The 21,083-nt window shown below is 44.0% G+C and overlaps 1 protein-coding gene across 3 annotated transcripts in view; it reads right to left on the minus strand.

Annotated features, from left to right (window-relative positions):
• The window catches only part of GALNT18 (polypeptide N-acetylgalactosaminyltransferase 18), a 540,998-nt gene that overhangs the window by 45,085 nt on the left and 474,830 nt on the right, over positions 1-21,083 (minus strand). The window lies entirely within an intron of this gene.

Consider the following 21,083-nt stretch of genomic DNA (forward strand, 5'->3'; position numbering starts at 1 on the left):
CTCAGCCTTCTCACTCTCCCATCCTGAGACAGAATGAGAGCTGGGGGAGATGGGTAGATCTAAAGGAAGAGGTTGCAGAGATGCAGCTTCTCTCCCTCAATTGTCTCCAAATTGGAGTTTCATTCCCCACCCTCCCAACCCAACAGCTAACATCTATTGAGTCAGGAGGATTGGACTAACTCATGGTGCTTTCCGTAAAGTGCCATGAGTTAGACCGAGGAGCTGCACTTCTATCTGCACCTAAAAAGTTCATTCTGTAACAAGTTGTAAGTAATAAATGGTAAGTACACATGTGACTTCAAAGAGCAGAAAGTGGATGTAGATAAGAAGAAGAAAAGCAGATGCAGACGTGAATATTCAGAAACAGAATTCACTGCTTTTAACTAAGCAGGAGAAAATGAGAGTATTTTTTACAAGATTGGGGTACCTTGTTGCCAAGATCCGCATAATTCTAGATTTTCACTTCTACCCTACGTCTGGGTTCATCTGACAAGATTGGCTTACTCTTTATAAGCAATGGCTGGGAAATCAGGCTAGCCAGACCTCCAAAATTAGCTGCAGTTCTCTCACCAATATTCAGCTTCATAACAATGGACACGGATCAACAAGTTACTATCTATTAGAAAGTGCCATTTTTAGGGGCTAATAACTTATAGAAAACAAGATCAGTCTTTTTAGGCTCATGGTAATCAATGTGAAGTTGTTATAATCTCATTGACATATCTTCCTGAACTAGCCCTCACCTCCTTATCATTAAAGAAGTCCAGTGGATGCTTTCACTTAGTCCAATTTATTCCACATATTGTCTTGATGACCTTCATATATTAAGCAAGCTACTCCACATACATGCATATACTGCTGACTTGCATCAAAGATAGTTTTAATGGGTGTGTCTACATGTACATTTACGCTGGCTTAAATTTACTGCGCAGTAAGTGGGAATGGGCTGACATCTACACATGCAGGCACATTAACTCTGTGTGGGGACTGACTTGGGACTAAAGTTAATCCCAAGCCAGTCCACACATGCAGTGTTACTGCACAATAAGGCGTCTACATGTACATTACTGTTTAGTAACTAATTGGGCATAAATTTGATACCTGCATGATGCAGGTATCAACTTTACGTTCAAGTTGGCGTAAGTCATCGTATTTACTGTGCAGTATGGGCATGCACGTACAGACATGTGCCTATACTGTGCAGTAATTTTGGTTACTGTGTGTGGCAGGGCACTAGGTGTGCCTGCCACTTTAAGGCCCTGGGGCTGGCAGCCTCCAGGTGCCTGACGAGGGCAGCCATTTTGGGGTCAGAGCATCCTGATGCAGGTTTGGCTGCTGGAGAAGGCAACAACATCGCCTGGCCTGAGGGCTGCTGAGTTTCATCTGGAGGTAAGGAAGGAGCTGTAGGGGATGGTAGGAGGCTCCTGGTCCTGGGTATGACTAGAAACTACATCTTGCTGGGAGTGGGTGGCCTGGTGGGGCTTCCAGTGACGCAGGAGCCCCCAGGAAATGCCAGGCCAGTGATCACCCCGGTGAAAGGTGGGTCGGGGCACCTTAACCCCTAGCCCTCACCTTAGGGTGGGTCATGTACACTGGAGGTAGTTGTGGGGGTGCAAGCCCCGAGAAGAAGAGTTGGAGGCCAGGAGTGGCCAAGGCTGCCTGAGCCCTGAGGGGGTTCAAGACCCCAAGGAGGAGAGTTGGGGCCAGGCACAGCTACAGCCACCTGAGCCCACCTGTGGAGGGAAGCCCTGAGATCCTGAGTAAAGGGGATGTTACAAGCATTGTGGAGACCCCAGTGTGAGGGGGCAGCGCTGTGGAACCACAGCAAGAGGGGGTAGTGATCAGAAGCCCCAGAGAGAGGGCAATGTGGAGCCCTGTGAAGGGAGAGGGGGCTCAGCCAGAGAGAGTGAGAGCTGAGCCCTGACCCCAATAAGTCCTCCACTGTTGGGAGACAGAGTGTGGGTCAAAGATGACACCAGTTGTAGCACCACGACCTGCTGCCCACAGGGGGAGTGAGAGTCCCCTGTGAGACCCTGAGGCACCAGTCATGGTGTGAGGTACCCCAGCTCACCACATCTGTAAAGGAGGACCCAGAGAGGAGGACCCTGGGGTAAGAGTATGGCTCATACATCAGGGCCTGCCAGAGCTTCCCCTGACTGGCCCAGGCGGGGTCCAGGACCAAGACCAGGAGGGTCAGAAGGGCAAGGAGGCCCACCGAGAGGGACACCCAAGAGCTGGGGCCTGGGGTCCCGACTGGTCTGGAGGTGGGCTGGGGCTAGTGTGAGCCGAAGGTCCCAGTGAAGGGACCACACCCAAAGGGGAACCGATGGGAGGGCAATTATATGGCCTGGAATGACAGCGGCAGAGTCTGCCTGAAGGGAGGAACCCAGGTGGGGTCCTACAGTAGGATTCTGGGCCCCATCGTGGGGGACTGGCACGTATGAGAACATCATGATTTCATCAGCGATGCTTGGACTGCGGTGTAGGGGAGGAATGGAGCTGCAGATAGCGTCCCCTAGCAGCAGGGCAGAAAATGGGCAGCCTCCCACCCAATTATATCTATTAATTAATCAATTAAGACCAAGACATGGCAGGTGAGGTGGCAGGCAGTTAGCCCAAGAACAGGTGGGCAGGCCACATGGAGATCAGCCCCAGTAGGCCCCCTGTTACACTGTGCAATAAATGCGCATGTGTAGGTGTGCCCAATGAGATATAGTTAGCTGTGTTAGTTTGAAATCAGGCAAAATGTAGGGCCAGGGGCACTAACTGGTTCAGAGAAGCATAAGCTTTCATAACAATGGACAGTGAAACCTAAAATGGTCACACAGAGGCAGATAAAAGCTTAAGGGTACATCTGTATGTAGTGTGTCATAGCAATGGGTGCAAACTTACTGAAAGACATAGCTGCCCCGTTTAGAATAAGTTGTAGCTATGATGATCTAGAATGTATGCAGGTTTCTTTATGGGGTGTATCTTATTGGATCAACTGTATAATCTGGGATCTTAGGACAAGCTTCTGGGCCCAAGGTACTTGGAAAGATCCTTGCCTGTCACCTCAGATAAAGTCAGATAAATCATATTTCCTCAGTATACTCTTTCTGTAGAGCTGCAGTGATACCTACGGTTGAATGGTCATGTAATCACACATTATATGTTACAATGAAGCACTGCACATCATTTCTTGAGAATACAGTAGTCCAAACCACATGTCAACTTTCATTATGAGAGCAGACCTGTGAAATGTTCTATACTTTCAGATACTTAGATACATAATTCTGAGCACAAGCAAGTTCTTCTTCTTGAGTCACGAATGCACATTTCTTATGCCTCAGAATAACACAGAATCTGGAACAACTTTGTTCTAATAGGTCAAATTCTGATCCCATTAACTCAATAATGAAACTTTACTGATTTCAATGGGACCAGGATAAATGGTTAATAAATGAACCTTGAAAAGTTACGAGAACTGATAGAGTTATTGCTTATTGAAGATGGCTGCCAGTTGTTGTAAATTATTCATGGGAGCCAATTTGTCATGTAGCAAAAAGTTACAGCAAGATGTTCATCCAAACACAAGATGATTATCTGAAAGATAAATTGTCAGCTCCCCACTGAAAGTTTAAAGCAATATACATGAATTTTCAGGCTGAAAACCATTCCTAATCCTTATGGCAGCTTTCCCAGATGCGATTGCACTGGAAACTGGTACACGGATGTGCATTTGTAAGTAGAAAACTGTTTACCATCAACATGGTCCAAGGTTTATCTTGCCTTTGGCATAGTAACCAAAGAAATTAGAAGAGGTCCGATCCACCTTTGTTTACTCCAATGTTACACTGCCTCTGCATCAGTTAAATTAATGATGATATTGGAATAAAACTGAAGTAACCTATAGCCCATCTACATGTTACACTTAAGGCATGATTAACCAGTTAATCAAACCTTAAATTGTGACCCAGCCACACATTCAACCAATTAATGGCATGATAAAACAAGGAGCAAGCCACAAAGCTTTTCCACAAAAAAAAAAAGTGTAAAAACTTCCAGCCACAAAGGCATAGCATACACTGCCATAGCTGGGAGCACCATTAGTCTGGGGTGCTGCAGCAATCCATGCGACATTCTCCCAGTTTCAAGCCTTGTCAGCTGCAGGACTCCCAATCACTACAGCGCATGGGGTGCTCCCCTGGCTGCAATCCCTGTCAGATACAGGACTCCCAGCAATGGAAGCTTGCTATTTGTGTGATCCTAGGCTTCCACTGCACCAGCTGCACTGCACTGCACTGGGTCTGATTGAATCTGATGCTGGATCCCAAAAAATCACACCTCCTACCATGCCCACGTGACATGGCATGAGGTAATTGTGTGGATCACACATCAGATCCCATCATGCCTTTACCTGACCATCTGGCAGGGGCCTATGGTGCATCAGATCCAAAGTATCAAAACAGGTTCACATACCAACCCTATTCCATTAGACTGTTCTTGAACTAGATTCTAGTAATTCCAACACTAGCTACTATATTTGCTTTCAGAAGTTAGTAGCTGAAAGCAGATTTAACTTGTTCAGCAATACCTGGCTTCTGCATAACCAAGAGGTTCTCTGATCCTAGTTATGCTTTGGGCAGTTTCAGATGAGATGTTACTTGGGGTTAAAAATACTTGGATAAACTCTGACAAAAAATCTCTGAAGATTTGACCACCATTGGTTGAACTTTCAAAATGATGCTGGTGATGATGATGAAAACAGAAATACATTTTTACCCCACATTATTTTTTTCTAATCCAAAACCTCCCTAAGATAAAAACATTGGGAATGTAACTTACATGCCCACCATTCACCACATGTACATTTTATTGATGTGTGTAAAAAAACGTGTTCTATGATTTCTCCCTTCTGTAGCTTGGCTAATTAAACAAGGGTCACTGTTTCTTTATTTCATTGTCTCTTTTCACTTAACTACACCTATGTGAGTGAAAACATTTTTCCAACATGGCAATTATGATTTAGAGGGCACTGATTCATTGCAAACAATATAACCAAGTGGATCATAAGTATCAAAATGAAGCAATATTTTCCAACCATGCTTGGTACATGATTGCTGAAAGATCAACAAGGTACTAAACCATACATCCACTACAAAGTGCCATTTCTAGAGACAAATAATAAGGGATCCAGGTCTTCCATTTCCTGTGGAAAAAAAACACAGACAATGTGGATTTTCCTCTTTTAAAGGAGAAAAAAAAAATGCAGATTTTCCCCTTTGAAGCAGGAAAATATGGGTTTCCCCTTTTGCAAACAGCTCTTTAGACTGGCAGAGTTCTGGCCTGCAAGACCTACTTGCAAAAGGATGGGAAACCATAAGCCCTGTCTGGAACAGGTAGGGGCAAGGCCTGAGAATCAGAGTCAGCCAGGGCTGGCTCAGACTCACCTTCCCTCCTGTGAGCTTTGGGGTAAGTAGGGCTTCTGGGGACTGGGCCCTGGGGTTTGGGGGCAGCATGGGGGCCCCCTCTGAAGAGGCAGGAGGGGTGGCCCTGTGCATCAGGTGAGGGTCCTGCTGCCAGGAGGGCAGGGCAATCGGGGAGCAGGGCAGGGGTATGTGGGTGGCAAATCGCCCTGTCCTGTGCTGTGGTCTAAGGCCGGGGCAGGTAAAGGTTGCCTTGCCCTGTTGTGGCTAATCCCAGTGGGGCTGGGGGAACTGCCCAGCGGGGCCAGCAGTGGCAGCAGCTCAGCATGGCAGAGAGGGAGGGAGTACGTACTTGCCCCTGCCCATCAGGCCAAGTGTCTACGAGGCAGGGCTGGGAGCACTGCCCTGCCACGGTAGTGCCCAATGCCAGGACTGGGCAAGGCAAGCACTGTCCATCCATTGTGTTGGTGGCTGCTGCACCACTGCTCACTTCACTGCCCCATATCCCACCACCCTCCAGCTATGGTAACTTCTGGCAGCTCTGCTGGGGCTAACACTGTAGGCAATGCCTGGGGGCACACTGCACAGTGGGGTGCAGGGAGGGGAAGGGAAGAGAGAAGTGGCATGGCTAGCCTGCATGCTGTGCTGCCCAGCCCAGGCCTTGCCAACCCCAGGGGGCACATGGTCCTGGGAACCACTCAGGGCAGTTGCGATAGGCCGGTAGGCAGGGGTGGAGGTAGCAGCAGGGTCTATGTGGTGTGAGATGGGCTGTGGGTGGCAACTCAGGGGGGAGAGGGAGGGGTTGGGTGTGAGAGATTGGGGGGGCACTCTGAGTAGAAGCAGCTTCCAGAGCTAGGCCTGGAGCCCCACTGGCCTGCTAAAGCAGCCTGAGCAGAGGGAGGCTGGCCTGGAAGGGAAAGGGCTTGCCCAGCCAGAGGCAGCCCCAGTCTAGTCTTTGAGCCCCAGTCAAGGGTTTCCCAGGAAGGGCATGGGAACCACTGGGCACAGGAGTGTTGAGCAGAACAGCAGGGGCCAGCATTGTTCAGAGCCACAAAGCAGGAGGCAGGACAGCTGCAGCTGGAGCCATGGTCTGGTATGGGGCGTGGGGGAGCTGCTGCTGGGAGGGGGCAGGGAGGGACTTGCGGGACAGGAGTGAGGGCCACTGGCAGGGCTGGAGGTGCTGTGGGTTGGGAGTGAGGGGCAACACCATGGGCAGGGGCAAGGTATAAGCATATAAAAAGTGGTGCTCAGCACTACAAAGTAGCTGTGGGAACAGCTGCATCTGGACCTGCACCTGGTGAGTGAAGGGGACAGGGAGAATACTCCATAATCAAACACCAAAATACATAGGTACTTAGAATTTATTTTATTATAGTGATTGAAGCACTGGTAGGCTTCCAAATTGCTATAAAATGGTAAACAGATCAGTAAAACACTGTGTTCATCTGATACTATATATATAGTGGCCTTTCATTTTAAATTGCATAGTTTTTTTATCAGAGAATTTGGATTTTTAAACAGAGAAAACCAGGATCCCTGCTAACAGTAATTTATACAAAACAAAGTCAATCTTTTTAGACACAGTTGGCTCATAGTAATCAATGTGAAGTTGTACTGTAATCTCAAGCATCGGCATATCTTCCTGAACTAGCCTTCACCTCCCTCTCACCTGAGGAAGTCCAGTGGATATTTTCACTTGGTGCAATTAATTCCACATATTATCTTGATGAGCCTCATATTTTAAATTAGCTATATACATGCATATATTGCTGACGTGCATCATAGGTAGTTTTAATGAGAGCTAGTTAGCTGTGTTATTTTAAAACAAGTAAAAAAGCAGTACACTAACTGGTTGAGAGGCATCATTTTCATAGATGACTCTCATCAGATGCTTAGCAGTAGGCTATTGCCTACAAAAGCTAAAGTCTCTGAAAAACCAGTTAATCTCTAAAATGTTTTTAAGTTTACACTTGTGAGATGAAATGAAAATACTAACTCAAAATTATGAAGGGCTTATAGATTTCTCCACGTACAGATTTCTTTTATTGACATAGTGAACTCGATCCTCAGCTGAAGTAAAGTGACAGTCCATAGCATTACACTTGTCAATGGCATTACACTGATCTACACCAACTCAAAATCTGGCTCATTATGGCCTTTGTCCTCCTATTCATCACTTAACAACTTGCTAGAGTACCATGGCTGGGCAGAGCATATTCTAGGTGAGCACACATCATAAATGCTGTAGAAAGAGAACTTGCCATCATTCCCTAGAGTAATGTGGTTCTAGCTGAATTATCCCGCTAGCATATTGATTACCTGACCTACTTGCTTCTTTTTGTGCTTGTGCTCCAATTAATCTTTTGGATAGAATCCAAATTTCTATTTCTCAGCCAACATTCAACATTTTAGTGCCACAAAAATAAAATGCTCAAAAATATTTTAAAAATAATTGTACTCCTTTAAGTAAAGGACAAGCCCACTAAAGTACGTACAAAACCACTATTTCCATGGAAAGAAATATCTAGTATCAGAACTCTGCCATCTAATTTAAACGCAACCCTCTCTACTTCTATGAAATGTCTTGCTCTGGCACTTTAAGAACAAAGATGAAGAGAATATAATCTCCCCTCCCTCTGTCACTACTTATGTGTACTGTAATATTTTTATCTCAACTTTCGTTTAAAAAAGAGAGAGAGAAAAAAACAAAAACAAAAAACCCATGGCCATGCTCTGGCATCGTTCAGATTGGTTGGGCCTGTTTAACTCAGAATGAAATCTGGCACTCTCTTTCTATATTTGCTTACAATGACAATTTCCCAAGCCTTCACTCTTTGGAGACCTAGGTCCACAGAAATATTGAATAATACAGGAAAATGAAAGGTAGAAGTAACCTCCCATTCTCGTGCCTCTCCATGCAGGTTCTTGCAAATTTAAACAAAGAGAAAACAGGCACAATAAAATGTGACTTTCCTCCTCCCTTCAACTTGACTTCCACTGCAACTCTTTTCCTCCTGTGAAAGATTTAGACATTTTGCAGCTCCTTTCCTCCTCTAGCTTGCTTAACCCAACTGTGCAGCTGGTCCAATAAAATATATCAGCAAGGAAATCCTTGCCTCTTACATTTCTTCTCTTTTACTTGTCCCATCAATTCTCCTGATCCCTGTCATGTCTACTCTCATTCCTTGCTTTACTCAGCTTTTTTTTTTTTTTTTAAAAAAGGGAGAAATCTCTTGCCCTGTTTTCCTTTCAGCTCCTCTGGCTGGGTACAGCCATTCAAAAAACCTGAGAGAATTGATCTAAGTTATGTGGTTTTTTGTAAATGGCATAGTTTAGATTGGTAGCAAAAAGAACACACATTCACCCTATGGTGGGGGGTGGAGGGAATCTTAAACTGGGTTCTGCCAGTTTTAAACAAGTCCATGTGTGCCAAACTTCTGTTCTGTTATGGTATAGACTAGTTGCCGATTACTTATATTGGTAAAAGTGTGTAATGTCTGTACCTGACCTCTGACTTCTCTTCATAGCTCCCCCTCTGTTGAGGCTAGAGGGCTTCTACTCTCAGCCCTTTTCTAAGTTTCCACTACCTCCTCTTCAGTTAGTGGCCAGCACTAGTAATATATTTATCACTCAAGCCTGTAATCTCAGTGTATACTTCAAGCCAGATCTCTCTCTCTAGCTCCTCCTCTTCCAGGCTATGTGCAAGTATTATAGATCCTTTCTGCGTGACATCTCTTGGGTACAGCCTTTTCTGTCAATCTGCACAGCCAAAAATCTCCTCCAAGCTCTCATAAGATTGCATCTCACTGCAAAATCCTTCCCTCCATCCTTGGCAATGAAACCTTGATCTACTCAGGGCCTTGTTACACTGTGAGCCACACAGTGTTAATGCTACCTCAAGTTTGAAGCAGTCGTGTTTAGACCAGCTGGGGCCAGGAGGACTGAAGGGCAAGAATACCCACTGCTCCCATTCCAGGCTTCCCTCCTGCCCCCTGATACCCAGGGCTCCTCCTGTTCCCTTCCTGCCCTGGGGCTACCTCCCTGCTTCCTGTGGCTCCCCCAGCCCTTCCCTGCTTACTTGCTCCCAGGAGAGCAGACAGGGAAGGATTAACCTACCTGCCCAGCCCCATGATGCCACCACTGCTGGGCTTCTGCTCTTCTCTGGGCTGAGCCCACCCAGACAGCAGCAGAGCCAGTGGTGGCAGTGACAACCTGGCAGGTAGGATAACCATTTCCTGCCTGCTCCCATACAACAGACAGCACTGGCAACCACAAGGGGGGTGTTTACACCAAGTTGTAGCCTAGCATGGAAGTACTAAATGTTGGCACAGTAATAGCCATTACTGTTCTGTGCCAGCAGCACATGGTTATTTTTAGTCCCTATGTTGCCATAGAGACACACTATACCGAGGGAACATGTCACTACGGCAGTGTGTATGAGGCATCACGGTCTGTGCCTACTCACACTACGTTGCCATAGCATATTGCTACAGTGACACAGCATCATGTGTAGATGCGCCCTGTGACACTTTTACGCTGCAGCAAATTAGTCTACTGCGCAATTAAGTTCACATGTAGATGCACTCATGGAGAGCTGTGTGGGCCAGATTCAGCCTGTCAGCTAGAGGTTAAGCACCACTGTGATAAGCTATTATTATGTGCTACATGAAAGGCTATTTAACACCTCAAGTATCAAAATAATCTTTTCATTGCAATTTTTTTCCCCCAATTTAATTTTTTAATAAACCTGGTCAACCTTAGATTTTGCAGCTGTGAGGGACTGATAAATACTAGATAAATTGTGAGCAAATGCCATGCCATGCCAGCTCCCTTTACAATTCTGATCTGTTGCACCCATTAGCCTTGTATCTCTCTGAGTGGAAATTATATACATATTGCTTCGTCTTACAACGTACTGTAAGTCTTGAGCATCCTCAGGTCCTATTGACTTGGGTAGATGATGAGAAAAATTAGCAACTTGCAGTTTTCAACCCATATTATTTCTGACAGTCAGAAGTCTTAATAAGAAGTTACTTTTAGAGCTTTTACCATTTTCTAGACTTTCAAAATATTAACAAATGAGTCCAGTAAGCTAATTAGCGCACTAACCAATTGGGTGCAAGTCTGCCTCTGCTGAAGTCAATGGTAAAACTCTCATTAATTTCAGTCAGGTTTTGATATCATGGGATTTGTGCTCATTCCAGGTGTAGCAGTTCATGTAGACATAAAATAAAACTACTTTATTAAAAAAATCATTTGGGAAAAGTCTGAAGACAATAAAACAGGATACTAACCTGTTCCATAACAAACTTGAGACCTACCATGAATACTGTTATATGGAACCTACGTAGGATCTACAGGGAAAAAAAAGAATGAGGAGAAATAGCAGCAAGTTTCAGCCCTATTTGGTTAGTGAAAGTTTGATGTCCTTTAATTGAAAGCACCAGCAGCAATTTATTTGCTTTTGCTCCACAACAAATAATAAGTTTTCATCAATCAAATATAACTTGATAGAACGACGTTCCTGCAAGCACCCTTGGGAGCAGCACAAACTGAACTGCAAAATATAACAACCGCTAAAATCATAAAACCCCCCCAAAAAAACCTCCAGCAGAACTAGCAGATTTCAAATTTGCCCTGGAAGTGGTTCTAGTACACATAGGAATAACATCTCATAGCAAGAACAGGGTCCGATTTGATCTTGGCTACCCAGTAGCAAGTTCAGGTTCGCTCCACTGCAGTCAAGAGAATTCAAATTTCCACAAGTGTAGCTGAGATCAGAACGTGGCCACAAGTGCATATAGGGCTATACATGCTCTACTCTACAGGACATTACAGGTACCTTGCCCCTATGCTTAAATATATACAAATTAAACTGTCCAGCCTGGTCAGGAAAAGAAGACGACTAAAAGAGATACTTCAGAAATAGAGACAGTGGTAGTAAGAAAGGTGTCCAAGTAAATAGTAAGCTCTTTAAAAAAATCAGCTAAAGCTGGAAGAATGGTTGAAATGAATGGGTAAATTAAAGTTTCAGCAACCACCTAGAATACAACATACAGCTCATCATGAAGCTCCATAGCAGAATGGTAGTTACGAGTGATAAAATGGTAGTTGGGGGAGAAGGTATTATCTTTAGCTAACCTACAGTAACTAACACAAGGTAAAATCCTTTTGAACACAAGGCAGTTTTAACGTATGTTAACAGACTGACATTAGCACTAAGCACCCCCAAAATGATAATCACCTCTGTGTCTCAATTTGCAGATCAGTAAAATGGTTATATCAATGTATGCAGTGTCTGCCTCACAGGACCATTATAAAGCTTGCTTAAAGACTTTTAGGAAACAACCCTGGAGTCCACTGAGATAACAGCCACTAGAAACCTGAACTATTATTGTTATATTTCTTTGGAGTTTTAGTGAAACACCTTAACTGCAGAAGACAATAACTTTAAAATAAATGCTAGAGATTGTGTAATCTGTTACTATAGTAACACAACTTTGCCTACACTCATTTAATTAGAAAGGGTTGAAGGAGAAATTCCACCTAAATACAAGGTAGGGGGGAGAGGAAGGTATGTATCACACTGTGTTTATTTCCTTTTCAGTCTGTTGCATGATGGTTTTAGGGAATGTGGTACCCACAAAGTCCACTGCACTGTACCATGCGAGAATCTCCATCCTTACATTTTTCATTTGCAGATTTATTGTGAATTTCCATTTCATGTTTTTTTAACTTTATTTATTAACAAATCCAACTTGTCAAATAACAAATTCAACATTGAAAAACACACCCTGTCCCCGAAAATATGCATAAAGTCAGGCATTTATCTTCCATCGGCAATATTTCTTTAACTCAAGCCAATGTTCACAGGAGAGTCTTGTAATCTTTTCTTCCTTTTGGTTTCTGGCACTCTCTTTATAATTTAGTCAATATTATTTTTTGTTTTTTCATCTCCATCTGTAACCTGCTTAAAAATTCACCCCCTCTTTTTTCTCAGAACTCTGCATAATCCAAAGCTCACTATCTTCTACTGCTTCTAGATTTCAAATTTAGGCCACATTTATCCTCAACTATTATCATAAAACTTGCACTTTCTTTCAGTTTTCAAAGAAGTTTCTCAGACTTCTGGTTTGGAGACAGGTCTTTGCAGGATGGATTTTTTATATCTATGTTTCTTATTTCCCCAAACAAGTTTATTTGTAAGTTTTTCAGTGCTGGGATTTTAACATTCTGTAGAAAGATCCAGATATATTTTGCTTTGTTACTTGAGCTACTCAGTGGATAAACTTGGAAGATAATGCAAAAGTAATATAAACACACTAGATATTATTGGACAACCCTGCTTCTACTAAAATGAATGGAAGTTCTCCAGTATTTCATTCAGAAAGAGCTGTGCCCTTGCTATATGTACAGTGTATAACAGTGGTGCTCAATCTTTTGGTCCTGCAGGCCAGAGGAGTAGCACAAGGCACGTTAGTACCCTAGATCAGACCCTCACTGCCTCTGCCTGGCCCTGCACACCTAAATCAGCCCCCATGTGGCTGCAGCTATACCCCACATGCTGGGATCACACCCTGGCACCCCACGCTGCTCGGACTTGGCCAGGACTGAGCCCCATGCAGTAAGATCAGGCCCCATGTCACCCCCAAACACTATAATCAGGCCTCATGGTGCGCCTGCCTGCCAGGAGTGGGCACTGAGCCATCCTTGCATGGTCCTGCACATGGTCTTGCCTGCACCAGCCCTGCTGGCATTGCACACCAGTATTGGGCCCCACACTGCCCTGCCCACCCTCATGTGCTGAGATCAGGCCCTGGCATCCCACACTGTTCCTACACGCTGGGATCAGGCCCCGTGCTGCTCTCCATGCCACGCCATCTGGCCAGCGGGACTTCCTGCAGAGTCCAGAAATTAGGCATCAGAGTGTGGTACCACTGATTGCCAAGTTTCCCCCTACTGCCAAACGTTCAGGCCTGTGGAGAGGCCAGCAGGCTCGATGACGTGATGCCAGGGGCTGGATCTCACATGCAGGCCAGGGATTAAGCACCCCTGGAGTATAGCTATGTAGATCAATGTGTGAAAAGACTATATACTGGCTATTCTTTTCTTCCCTTACTGTTGTGTTTAACAAGCTATATTTTTTGCAGCAAATGAGCTTGAAGAATTCCTGTAAACATGCTTTTAAAATTTCTAAATATTAATTGGTGCTTCCCAAGAGTCAACAAGCAACAACCTTCCTGACAAGTGCTGGCAATGCTGCGATTTCCTTTCCCTTAGTGAATTCAGTGACTTTAAATCATAAATTCAGTGACTTTAAATCCTTATAGCAGCACTTCAAGAGAGACAAGGGAGGTAACTTGGATGCTACTAGTAAGATCATATGCAGCACTGAGCTGGTGAAAGAAAGAGGAGGAAGAAATGAGGGTATGGCAATCTTGTTGCTGACCATAGAGGTGAATTCAGAAGTTGAATTCAGTTTCCTCTCTAAAGTCAAATCTCCTTTTATATGCAGTATCTCAAGCGCTTTACATTATAATTTCAGTGAAGTTTTCTGGCATCTACTGCTTGCAGTCTTTCTGATGTATACATAAAAGGTGTCTTTTATATAGCTAGGGAGTTTCCTGTCAGTAGAACATAAATCATCAATGTGGTTTCAACTCCAATAGGAGCATTTCAACAGAGTGCCTTTGTTGTATATACATGTTTATTAATTTATATAATCTGTTTGTTAATTTGGGCATAACAACGCTCCCCCAAATATCGAGGACCCCTAGGTACACTAGGTGCATGTAGGTACAGTAACCTGCAACATATCAGGGATCCTAACTATACGCTTGGTCCAATAAAAAAATACCACCTATAATCACCCATAATTTACGGGACCATCAAAGCTGAAACCTTACTCCAACGCTATCAACATACCAGGGAAACATTTTTTTAGAGTACTATTCCCTCCACACCTGAATTTCCGCCCCCCCCCACCGAGTCTTTTATCCGTTAGCTCATGATTGGAATCATGGTTTGGACCCATTCCAGAGGATGAAGGAAATCTAGTACCAGGTTAAAAAAGAAAAGCCAAGAGAAGGAATAGCATGGTCAGCATAGGTCACATAGAAGTGTGCTGCTGTGATAGCAGAAGGAACCAAGTTCAGGCTCTGTGTGGTTGCTGCAGGGGTTGGAGGAATTAGTTTCTGAAGGAGATGACATCCCATGGTATACTTAAAGTTATCCTCTAATCTAGCATTGATAGGCTTCAGCTTGAGCCATGCCTGGTTCTCTTTCACATGAAATGTAGCACAGCTCTCAAACAGAAGGGATGAAATCTGGGCTCAGGCTCAGCTGATATCAATAGCTAATTCTCTTTGATGTCAATGGAACCAGGACTCTCTTCCATGCTTCACTTAATGCCCGAGCTTAAGTACTTTAATGGATGAGGGGCTTTGGAATGGGTGCACTGTGGGTGAGGCGAGGGGGAATGCGGGAAATCTCAGAAGTTACTACCCACTATAATACAAAGGGAAGCTGCTCAGTTTCCTGTTGTCTAAGAGCATTCTGGTACATTACGACACTCATCCACAAGCTCAAATCAGGTTAAATCCATGCAATTAAGAGGGAAATTATTGATGTTTTTAATGGAGAGTATCAAGTTCAAGCTGATCCCCACAGACACTATTCTGCCGCAGCTGCAGGAGTCACATTTCAAGCAGCACAGTCCATCAGTTTAACTGATTTGTTAAACTTTACTATCAATCTCTAATAATATGTAGTGACTGCCAGGAGCCCATAAAATTTTACCAGCCCTGGTTGTATCTTTAAAAGCAATTTCTGTGCCTGCCTTTGAAGACTTAAAAGCGTAACAGCATTCATCTTAACAAAAAAAAAAATACATTTAATTTTCAAACAAATGGCGCTTTTCCTGCCTACTGAGAGCCTTGAAGAAGTAGTTCCAGTATTCCAAGGGTGACAACAAATGACATTCTGAGTGAGAATGAAGACAGCATCCAGAATATAAATGAAGTGTCTGTATACCGAGACTGCATGCAACAAACTGTAGCATTGATCCTGACTGTGCTCATGAATAAATTGCCAAGTTCACAAGGCTGAGCAAAGGAAAACAAAACATGTCTCAGGCTGGAATATCCAGACTGCTGCTGCCCTAAGCATTCTTTCTTCATCCTCCCTAACAAGAGGGCAGAGGGGAAGTAATGGAAAAGGAGCCACTCATTTGTCTCCAGATTTCTGCCACTTAATGTATTTTTAAGCTGTACAAATTGGTGCTTAAAGAAAACAAAAACCAAAAAAACTATGGTAAATAGATAAAAGGAGACTGACTTCAGAAGCAACACCACAGAGAAGATGACTATGAAATTAACCATTAATTCAACTGTTCCTCAAAGATATTTAAATAAACTTTTGGAATAAAAAAAAAAAAATCCAACACTGTGCATGAAGTGGAAATCACTATTATGCCAAAAAGACAGACAGGATGGTATTCTTGACTCTGCTGTCCTCACAATGTAGAGAGGTTTACTGCATTTCGTTTAGAGAATACTGTTCTCTCTACAGCCGAGTAGCCAGAGTACAGCATCTGACCCCTTTGGCTGACCCTTTGCATGCAGCGGGCTACAAAACCTGGCAACAGATGGAACAGTGAATGCCAGGGCAAGCTACTAGCAGACCCTGAGCTGTGGGGGGCTCCAGTCCTTCCTTCTACAGTGACAGCACCTCCCGGGGCTGCCCACGTAAGCTTCTAGCAGATGGGGTGCTGGCTCTAAGATGGGGCACCCATACCATTAGCAGCCTACCTGGATGGCCCCAGGGGTCACCACCACCATGGAAGGAAGGACCAGGTCCCCCGACAAGAGCTCAGGGCCCCCTGGCAGCTCATCCCTCAACTGCAGGCAGGCTCCGCCGAAAAAAAAAGGATTGGGGCCCTACTGCTATGCTCCTCCCCTGCTTCCCACTGCCTGGGGTCACCTGTGAATTGGCTGGCTTGCCACTGGGGTAGTGTGGAAAGGCAGCAGGAAGATGGTGGGGTGTGCTGGTAGCCAGAGAAGACATCAGGGATGGAACGCTGGAAGTCTACCAAGCCCAAGCTATTCAAGCACCCCTCCGGGCTTCCAGCACCTTGTTCACCAATCCCACCACCTTCTCCAGCTGCCAGTACACCCAGCTGCCCTCCTGCCATCTCCCTGTGCTGCCCCAGGGGTAAGTTTGGTGTGCTGGCAGCCAGAGAAGGCAGTGGGGATGGTGCACAGGGCAGTGAAAGCCCAGGTGGGCTCAGAGATAGATGTATTGTATTTTAGTTTGCTGCCTAACAAATTGTATCATCAGGATTTGTTTCAGTTTGCTACATAACAAAGTCATGTACATTGCAATGAGCTGCTACACATGTACAATGTGACAAAATTAAATTGCGATATGCTGCCGCACATGTAACGTGATGCAATTAAACCACTATAAAATAGCAATTAAATCATTAAAAAAGGCAATTTCATCACATGTACAAGAACCCATTGTGAGAACACATGCGTGCACATGCACATACAGAATTAGGCTTTGTTATTTCCACAGGCTAGGTAAGAGGGTCAAGATTTCATAGCAATTACTCATTTTTGGGTGGGGAGGGAGGAAATAGCAAAATAAAACCAATAATCCTGGAAATAATAACTGAAATGACTTGGTTAAGCTGCCAGCTGCCAAAGTATCATCCTGGGCTCTGATAATAAGCAGCCTTTCTTTATAACAAAAAGCAGATTAGGTCACAGATAAAAAAAATCCAGGCTTTCCCTTCCCCGCTTCATTTTTGGCCATTGTTTACAGTAGCGTAAGTAGGACAGGGTGAGTAAAGCAGCCAACTATTGAGAGGAACTGGAGTTGCCCCCCCAATCCATGAAATCTGTAGGAACCAGGCAGGATGTCACCACACCAAGCAATGTATCTGGGGGACAGGGGACAAGCAGAATGGTGCTCCCTCCTCACTCCCCATGGAGTCTTTGCCACAGCATGCACAGCCCTACATCCAGTAACACATTTGTGGGGGTTAAAGGGTGCAAACAAGACAGCAGGGATAGCTTTTAGGGAGCCCGCCCTGGAGCTGCTGCTACTTAAGCCAACACAACTACAGCAGCAGCAGCAGCAGCCTCAGCCTCCTCTTGGTGGAGAACAGGGGAAGGTAAGACTAAGCTCCCACTCTACTGCCCTCACTCCTGGTCTCCAGTAAATCAGCATACCACATGGCCCTTCCTCCTCTCCCCCCACCCCAGGTGCTAAAGGAGCTTGTTACTCCTCTGTTTATTTATTTACATGGTTTGAAGTAGACTGAAAAGGTGTTGTTATAAAAAGTGTTTGCAGGAGACAGCCAGAAAGAGTAGAAGATGAAAAACTCTTGCCTTGTTGTTTAGCATAGGTGTAGAAACCAGGCATATCATTCACCCTGTACAATTCACTGAATATTTGCTGCATAAAACACATAGATCATTCAGTTCTCTCACTTTTAGCTAGTTCCATTTTTAAACATTTTAAGTAATTGATTTGTTCTAAAAAACACAATCATTATTACTCTTAGTAGCATGAACACTTTCTAATTTGCATATGAATATTGCCACTAATAAAAATAATTCCCATATCTTATACTTAGTGGGTTGTATTATTTTAAAACATTTTTTCCCAAAGCTGAAAGGTCCTAAAACCAGTGTATAGACAACATACCAAATGCTTTTCACAGTGGAGTAAGATAAATATTTCCTCTGGGATCTGTTCTCTTCAACATACTCATAAAGATTTGAGAAAATGAATAAATAGTAAGGTGGCAAATTTTGCAGATGATCCAAATTTATTCTGGATAGTTAAATACAAAGCTGATGGTGAAGAGTTACAGGAAGTTCTCACAGAACTGGGCAATAAAGTGAAAGATGAAATTCAACACAGATAAATGCAAAGTAATGCACTGGAAAAAAATAACCCTAAGTATAAATACTCAGTGATGTACTCTGAATTAACCATTATCATTCAGGAAAGAGATCTTGAAGCTATTGTAAATAGTTCTCTAAACTGTTATCTCAATGTGCACCAGTGATCAGAAAAACAAACTGAATGCTAGGAATCATCAGGAAATGATTTGAAAACAAATGAGAAAACATCATTGTCATTATATAGATACATGATGCACCCACATCTTGAATACTGTGTGCTATACTGGTTATTCCATCTCCAATCAATATAGCAGAACTGCAAGAGGAAGAGAGAAAGGGAAACAAAAAAGATCAGAGGTATGTAGTAACTTCTGTGTGAGGAGGGACTGAAAAAGCTAGCAGACTTTAGCTTGGAAAAAAAGAAAAGAGATATGCTAGATGTCTACCAAGTCAATAATGGTGTGAGAAAAAAAAAAAAAAGTGAATGAGGAACTATTATACACTATGGGTGCATCTACACAAGATGCTTAATGCTCAGTAGACTAATTGTACTTCACATTAGTGTGTCATGGCCAAAGCTGTGCTAATGCACAGCAGAATTAGTCTATTGCACATTAAGTGTCACAAAAAGACCACGTACTGGCACTACTGCACAACAACACCAGTTACTGCACATTTAGTTAGTACCTCATATTAGAGGTACTAAACTTAATCCGTAGTAATAACGGTGCATTTATACAATTGCAGGTGTACCCTGTGTCTTCTAATGCAAAAATTTAGGAGCACGAAATGAAATTAGGGCAGTCCTCCACCTGAAGTTACATTCCCTACAGTCGTGTTTAGTAGAGGGGCTTGATGGAGGATACATCCATCAGGGTTCACTATTAAACATGACTGTTAGGGATGTAACCTCAGGCTCAGGACCACCCTAAACTTACAACTGCGAAAGTATGACAAGGGTTGGATCACTCCACACATTCCCTATTTCTTATACTGTCTGTTAACAGGGCTTGTGACTGCTAGATTAATGGAGTTCACTGAGCCATCAGGTAGATAAGCTTTGTCTCATAACAGAAGTCTGCACAATTCCCCGTGTAGCTTTTCTGTCTTGGAAACACAACAGCCCCACTCTGTTTTGTGCCCTCACTAAACAGATCTTTTACAAAGTGGGGCATTAGCTCCCTAGTGAACCTGTACATACAGTGAGATTGCTATGTTGGAAAAAATAATTTTGCTACAAGTGGGCTCTCTGTATTGTATAACGTATGTGGAGCTGTATAGTTACATAAGTAGTTCATGAATTAAACATAGCAAAACGACAAAAGAGCATTTGCAGAGCTAAGTTTAACTTTCAAACCACATTAATAATATTAAAACTGAGCCCAAGATAGAGGCAGACTGGAATAATATGTCAGAGATATAGTCATCAAACTGCTTGTTCGAATCCACTGTGGGGAAGAATTTTAAGAACAGAACACCATTTCCCTTTCCTTCATAAATGACACAGCTGGCTTCTCTCTGTATATTCCTTCAAAAGAGAACTATTGTGACTGTTAGACGTAGAAACACAGAAGATTATTTGTCAGATTGAAAATCTGGTCGTGCTCATATAATGTCTTTTCCTTGTCAGAAACTCCCTACACCTATGACTGCTGACAACTGGGAGGGTATAACAGGAGTTGCATCACTCTACAATAAAGAAAGGTGATTAACCATGTTAGGCTGAAGTCAGGCAGAAGGTAGAACAGGGTGGCACTTTAAAGTGCAGACAGAAGTGATAATTTCTGCCCAATCTGGCTACAGAAAGCGGTGTGACCAAACACAAGTGCACAGCTGCAAACAGCTTCAGAAATGGCTGATCTCATGAAAATGTGACTCTTTGTTACATGAGATATCAGATAAAGACGTTTTAAAGTGTTGCATCTTCTTAATCCGTGTCTGCAGAGCTCCCAGGTTGTCACTCTTTTCAGAATGGGAGGGGAGAAAGGGAGAGGAGGGAGTTCAGTGGGGGGGGTTTCAGCCCCTCCCCACCCCCAGGAAGGTGGAGCAGGTATATCGGAGCACCCTTTGAGGTGAGGGGGGAGCTCCACTTCACCCACCCCAGCCTTCATTACTGGCTGAGAAGCCCAAAGCACAAGCTCCCTCTGCTGCCTTTTCTCCCCTCCCATTCTGAAAACTTCAAACACTGGCAGAGAGTCTGACCATTGCTACGGAAACCAGTTGCAGGCTCAGAGCCTGCAGCTAGCTTCTCCTCCCCCTTGGAGTCAACAGTGAACTTCTGTTTGGTCCGGGGTAACGTTGCAACTCAGAACACTTTGCAGAAATCATTTTGAGTTACAGCTGGGAGTTGCACTTCTGTCTGCATCCTAGAGTCTAACTGATTGCCTCTAAGGTATTAACCTGCCGTATCTCATGCCTGTATAAATTAAGAGGTAACCTAAGACATTATACAGCAATATTTTGTAATACCACCTATAATATGTGGACAGTTACATGCAAGTCTCCAAGAGGGGTGGGACAGGGTAGTTTGGCCATTTAAGAAGGAGCAGGCAGCCCTGTTATAGAAGTCCAGTGGTGGACATTTAGGTATTCAGGAAGCATCCCTCTAATAGCTTAAAGCCCCAGAACAGAGACCAGAGGGAGGCAAACTGGGTACAGAAGAGGTTTGCAGGCAGGAGATAAGCTAGAACTGGTAGGTTTGCTACCGGGAAGGCACCACTGTATTACACCGGACCAGAGCTGAAAGGCTCCTTCTGCT

Source organism: Crocodylus porosus, unplaced genomic scaffold, assembly GCF_001723895.1.
Source record: "Crocodylus porosus isolate Cpor-Errol unplaced genomic scaffold, CroPor_comp1, whole genome shotgun sequence".
NCBI classification, from domain to species: domain Eukaryota; kingdom Metazoa; phylum Chordata; order Crocodylia; family Crocodylidae; genus Crocodylus; species Crocodylus porosus.